The following is a 6,888-nucleotide window of genomic DNA, read 5'->3' as shown; positions in this document are numbered from 1 at the left end:
GTGCATAAGGTGGCTATGAGTCAGTACTGACTTGATGGCACCTAATAACAACAACAACAAAATAACATTCTCCTGAATTATTTTTCAGGTAGTTCCAGTTCCTCTTATTCTTCAAAAACATTTTGCAGCTCTGCCTCTTGGTTGGTTGTTTGAGCTACTCTGTCATGTGACTTCATGTGAACAGAAATTCTCTACTGCTTTCAAGACATTCTGTTGTTGGTGTATTTGTATTGCTGATGAATGTATATTGGTATATTCTTAGGCACACATCAACTGCCTCCTAGTGTGTGTGATCAGGAGATAAGCTTGTGCATTATTCTCTGATAGCTGTTCATGCAGTTCACTTTAGAGTGATTTTAGCTGAAGTTGCTGATCTGGTATATGTTGTTGCTGTGAAGTGCTGTCAAGTTGGTTCCAACCCATAGCGACCTTGTATAGGGTTTCCAAGGAGCAACTGGGAAGCTTGAACCACCATCCTTGCAGTTCAAATGGCTTTGCAGTCTGGCGCATTAACCCACAGTGCCACACCCGGACTCTTATATAGCAGGTGGTATTAGCTATTGCCTGATATATGGGGTTGTAGAGGGTGTGGATGTGGCTTAGCTGTATGGCCACAGTCACTGTCTCCTGTCTGATAAGGCCATAAGAAAGAAAATAAACCAGCCACCAATAGTGAAAAATATAAGTCAATGGCTTTCTCTCCACCAAAAGTGGTATGCTACTCCCCTACACAGGGTCACTGTGGGTCAGAACAGACTCGACAACACTTATCAACAATAACTCCATCTACAGTTCTCCTGCCTTCACAGCCACTAGAGAAATTTCAAGATGGTAATGCTGCACCCAGTGAGCCAGCACAGATTGCCAGCCTCCTTTCTTTCCTTTCCCCCCCTACTTTTTTCTCTACCCCATGCATCTGTTCAGCCACCTCTCCTAGTGAGAATCAGTCCATTGCCTGCCAGGGTCGACTTTTCAGATTTGGAGCAAAGCCTGTCTTTCCAGGGTTATTGCAGAGATCTCTTCCCTGGGGTTTACAACCCCAGTTTCCACCTCCAAATGACTCCAACTGCCTGGAAAGCAGGAGATTCCCTGGGAGTGTAAGCTGGTAGAAGCCAATCTCACCTCTGGTCACCAGGGAGTGTGAGGAATCAGAGGAAAAAAAGAAGAAGAAATCATACTTTTGTCTCTGTGAGTCTCAAGTAGGTTTCTGTAATGTGAATATGTTTTCTCATCTCTAAAGTCATTCATGAATTCGCAAGATGGCTGTGGCAGGTCCTGTCAGTTACCACCGCTCATCAGTCACCTCCTCTCTTGCAGCCTCTGCTCAACTCTCTATCCCAGTAAGTACTTAACCCACTTTTCTATCTGTTCCTCTGAAGCTCAGAGTTCCAGGACTATCTTCTGCATCTATCCTGTCTGGTTTTCCTTATCCTTGTTCCAGAGGGTCCACACAACCTTTCTGCCTAACCCACCATCTTTCCCTGTCTCTTCCATAGGTTTTTCAATGTCTGATTATTTTAGCAATAGATCTCTAGTTGTCTCTTCCTAGACTTCTTTGGGGTGGACTCAGATCACCAACCTTTCTGTTAGTAGCCAAACATGTTAACTTTTTACAACACTCAAGGACTCCTACAAGAACATACCACCTCTCAGATATTCAGCTCTGTGCTATTCAAAACACAGTCAACAACTAGAAAGATAGGAAAAAAGGTCCTGTGGGGAAAAAAAAATCTAACACATTCTCAACATTGGAACTCAAGTATCTTGTGTGTAAGAGCCTCACACATCTTCATTCAGTGACTGTTTTCCCATTTTTTTTATACACTATTCTAAATCATTCACTTATCTTTTATCCTAGCCCACAGCTAATTAGAAACAACAAATTACAAGGAAGACAGCTAAAGATAGAGACACCAACAACAAAAAGTAAGCAGCATGACAATCTGAACGCAAAGGATGAAACAGAAAGACAATCAAAAACAAACTTTGAGACTCAGAAAACAAAATGGGTCTAATTACACTATAAGCCTGCTGTCTACACTAATCAATAAACATAAGACCAACCCTACCATGTATACCATACAGTAGTGACTGCTGTCTCCAATGATGACCCAATGATGACTCTAAATCTAACAAAAGTATAAATTATGCTCTGAATGTTCTCTTTCAGAAAGTAAAGAGGTATGCAACTCCTTTTAGTGAGATTTCACCAGAAATTGTTAAACTCTTTTAAATTCGGATGGTTTCTGGAGAAAAATGTTTCCATATTCCATATACAGTTATGTCATCTAACAATATCTGTCCAGACAACTTTTTATCACATTTATGTCAATGATTCCATAAGATTCATTTGTTTATATTTTTAAGGCAAAGCTGATTATTTTCCCAAAATGGTTTTAAAGACCCCTCACCCCCAGAATGAACAAGCAGCAGGACTCCAGAGCACATCCCAATCCTCACAGAACCTCCTCCTTCACCCTCCTGGCTTCATTCACCCACCCAGAAGCCAAGCAGCCTTTTGTTCCCCAGCAAAGGACAACAGAGGTCATGGCTCCGCTGCTTCTGCTGGGGGTGCTGGCAACATCAGTCTGTCCCAAGCGCTTGTGGGCTCCTAGTTCTGGGTGGTCACAGCTGCACATAATCAGAAAGTCACTGCACTAACAGGATGATAGCAGCCAGCCTCTCTCTTGGCACCACACATCCAATCCCTACAGTCCTCTCTTCTCACCCTGTCCCCTTTCCTGCCCCTGCTCCTTTCCCAGACATATGCACAGTCCCAATCCAGCTGCTTGTACAGCCCCAGCCTGGCAATTCAGGCTTCCTGGATTCAGTGGCTACAGCTCTCAGGCTTTGTCCATCAGATTTCCATAAGCTTTTATTTAATTCACTTTGTGTGAATTTAACTATGGATTGTACAGGGGCTGCTTTATACAGTGCTTTCACAATGCACAAATCACATGAAATTCCATTTCACAGAATGTATTGTTGAAATGAAGTGATGATACCTATATTCAGTCCTCATAAGTTGCAAGCAGCTAAGGAGCATGAGCAGTTGTTGCTGTTATGAATAGTGCAGTGGGTTCTGACTCATACAATACAATGAAACACTGCCCAGTCCTGCATCATCCTCAAAGTCATTGCTATGTTTGAGCCTGTTATTGAAGTCCCTGTATCAGTCTATCTCATTGAAGATCTTCCTCTTTTTCACTGGCCGTCTACTTTACCAACCTTGATGTCCTTCTTCAGTGACTGGTCCTTCCTGATAACATGTCCACATTACATATGTCTCAACATCCTCACCACTAAGGAGCATTATGGTTGTATATCTCCCAAAACTGATTTATTGATTCTTCTGAAGATCCATAGTAATTCACTCTATTGAATTATATACCATAATTCAAATGCATCAGTTCTTCTCCAGTCTTCCTTATTCATTGTCCAACTTTTTCATACATATCAGACAATTGAATCTTAGGTATACTATAGTCCTCAAAGTGACACCTTTGCTTTTTAACACTTTAAGTAGGTCTTACATATTACATTAACCCAATGTAATAGTCAATTTGATTTCTTGAGTGCTGTCTCCATGGGCATTTATTAAGGTATCAATCTGTACACATCCCATCACATTTCTGGTGACCTCCAATTGTTCTAGATTCATACTTTGTATATTCCACATTCTGATAATTAATAGATGTTTGCAACTTTTTCTCTCCTTTTTAAATACTGGCACATCAGCAAATGAAGGTACTAAAAGATTTGCTATATTTCCATCATTAAGATCAACTTTCCTTGATTTAGGCAGCACTTCCTCATTATTATTTTTAATGTCTTCCAACCTAAAGGGCTCATCTTCCAGCACTATATCAGATAATGTTTTGATGCTATTCATAAGGTTTCCATTGGACAATTATTTTAGAAGTAGATTGCCAGGCACTTTTTTCTAGTCTGTTTTAGTTTGAAAGCTCTGCTGAAACCTGTCCACCATGAATGACCCAGTTGGTACTTAAAATACTAGTGGAATAGTTTCCAGTACATCATGACAACCTGCAAGCCACCACAGTACAGGAAACTGACAGACGAGTGGTGAATACAAATGGAAAAGAGGATTCATTTCATCACTAAAACATATAAAGTATATCTATTATTAAACCTATAGAGTCACTATGAGTCTGACCTAACTCAGCGGCACACAGCAACATCAGCAGCAGCCATGTGTCAAACACTAAGCACTAGGAATATCCAGAGTGACAGAATAATCACAGTTCAGAGAAAAGAATTTAAAGCAATCATCCTAGACTGGAAGCTTGTTTGCAAATGTCACACTGAAATTATAACCTTATTATGAGAAAACAATTTAAATTCACCACTAATGTCTGACATTTTAGGATGGGTTCTTGCTCTGTTTTTACTAATCACACTCAGGATAGCTCTGTTTTTCATAGTTCTGTTTATGATTAGAATGCTAAACTTTACTGAAAAAAGTTCCTTGGTGAATCTCTAAGAATTTTATTTTCCAAGTAATCTTTAGGAAGCCCATTAAGAGAGGTCTATCTTTAGGTCTTTCCCTTTATATAAATCTAAATTATTATGCCAGTCTACCTTCTATGAGGAACAAATAAAGTTATAAATAATATCAGTGCTAAGATAAATTGCTATGAAATTCCCTTGTGGAAGAATCCACATCTCTGTACTTTGAAATGGACTAGAAATCTACATGTATGTTGGTGGTCTGGCTTCTACCAAAGACTACACAAACCTTAGTATGCACAAAGTGAATTTACTACATAGTCTGCTTATTGCTGAGAAACAAATAAAAACATATTGACAGGTTTATATGCATTTATAACAACCAATACCTTCTCCATTCCCACACACAAACAACAGAAAGACCCTCTAGGCATTATTTTTTTTTTTTATTTCTCTTGTCTCAGTCTTTATTAAGAACCACTGAGCAATAAGAATAGGTATGGCACTGTAGGTAAGCATGAGCCTGCTAACCGTAATGTCAGTAGTTCTAGTTCACCAGCTGCTCCTTTAAAAGCCAATACAGGGCCACAATAAGTAACCAACTTGATAGTCCACAACAGTATGTATGTATAAGAGTCCCACGTTGGTGTCAGATGTTAACACTATTAACAGTCAAACTAACCAACAGGTTGGAAGTTTGGGCCCACCCAGAGGCACTCTGAAGAAAAGCCTGGTGATCTATTTCTGAAAATTACAGCCAATGAAAACTTGTGGAGCACAGTTCTGCTCTGACACACATGGAATCACAGGTCAGAATATGCATAGATAACTTACTCTATTCCGGATATTTCACAAAGTTCACCTAATTTAATTCTCACAATATCTCCATTCTACGGATGTGACTATCCTATTTTACAGATAGGGAAACTATGCCTTAGACAAGTCAAGTAGCTTGCTTAAGGTCATAGAGGAAAAAATTGGAGGCATCAAGGAATGAGATGCCTGAGACCACTTCTTTACTGCTGCAATATGAGTCAGCATAAACACTTGGAAGCTGGGCTGTAGCATGTGTTATCATTTATGAATATAGGCAGTAAGCAACAACTTGAACACTCATCTCCATCTTTGCTAAAGTATTTACATGCTTTGAGAAGGTCTCATCTATAGATTAATCACTTTTAAGAGAAGACAGTTTGCTGAAAGTACAGAAAAAATGCTGAAACAAGCAAACAAAAATGAAAAAATGAAAAAAAAAAAAAACTTGCTAAATAATCATCCTCAAGCTCTTGCTATCCTCAAATCTGATCTGATTTTTAAAATTTTTGTGACATTCTGGGTTAATCTTTCTTATTCCGTTGGAATCTGTGCTGTCTCCATGTTTTCCCTTTTAGAATTCACCCAAGGCATTGTGTTAACTCAATGTTGTTGTTAAGTGCAGTCGAGTCGGTTCCGACACATAGCCACCCTGAACAGCGTTTCTGAAGCTGTAAATCTTTATGGGAGCATACAGCCTCATCTTTCTCCCACAGAGCAGCTGGTAGTTTCAAACTGCTGGCCTTGCAGTTCACACCCCAATTCATAACCATTACGCTACCAGAGCTCCTTGTATTAACTAAATAACTACTAATGGTGAATGTCATGACCCAAGTCCAGTGTGCTGAAATGAAAGACTTGTTGTAAAGAGCATGAGTTGACCATTTTTCTTGTCAAACAAACAAAACAATACTATTTTGAGTCCTAATTAATTGGATAAGGTTTTACTTTTTTAAAAAGCATATGGTAATGGAAATAGAGACCAGAGAATCAGAAATCTGAAATTCTGGCTAGAGTTCTATCTTTCAAAAGTCATCTCACCTTCTCAACTGAAGAATGGTACATACACATAATTGAATATTATGCTACCTTGAAGAATAACAAGGAAGCAGCTGCAAGCCACCACATAACATGGATGAAGCTTGAGGACATTATGTTGAGTGAAATTAGTCAGCCACAAAAGGAGAAATACAGCATAGGACCACTACTGTAAAAGACTAAGAAAAAGAACCCATACTAAAGGGGTGGGGGGGGCAGTTCTTTGCTGGTTACCAGGATGAGGGGGAACGTGGAGCACAGGGTAGGGAATAGACAGACACAGGATAGTTTGGGTGGTAGGGAGGGGAGCAATACATAAGAAGAGTGGGTGAATGGAAGAACAAAGCATATGGGAAAACAATTAGGCAGGTTTGCATGGGCTAAGTGAGACATAGGTAAATAACAATGTATGCCCAACCTTGGAACAACAGGGTTCTGGGATACTGGGGTTGAAACATGGTTAGAATGGGCAAAAGGGGGGAAATAATGTTAAGATGCTTGGCTGTCTTTAGAATCTTGGTTTCCCTGGCATACCATTACCAATTAGACACTTGAGGGAGAGAGAAA

At 39.7% G+C, this 6,888-nt stretch overlaps 1 pseudogene; it reads left to right on the top strand.

Moving 5' to 3' along the window:
- The first annotated feature begins 1,259 nt into the window (after positions 1–1,259).
- The window catches only part of LOC102816413, a 47,450-nt pseudogene continuing 41,821 nt past the window's right edge, over positions 1,260–6,888 (top strand).

The sequence above is a fragment of the Chrysochloris asiatica genome, unplaced genomic scaffold (assembly GCF_000296735.1).
Source record: "Chrysochloris asiatica unplaced genomic scaffold, ChrAsi1.0 scaffold00187, whole genome shotgun sequence".
NCBI lineage: Eukaryota > Metazoa > Chordata > Mammalia > Afrosoricida > Chrysochloridae > Chrysochloris > Chrysochloris asiatica.
The sequence above is the reverse complement of the archived record's forward strand: the minus strand, read 5'-3'. Positions and strand labels throughout refer to the sequence as shown.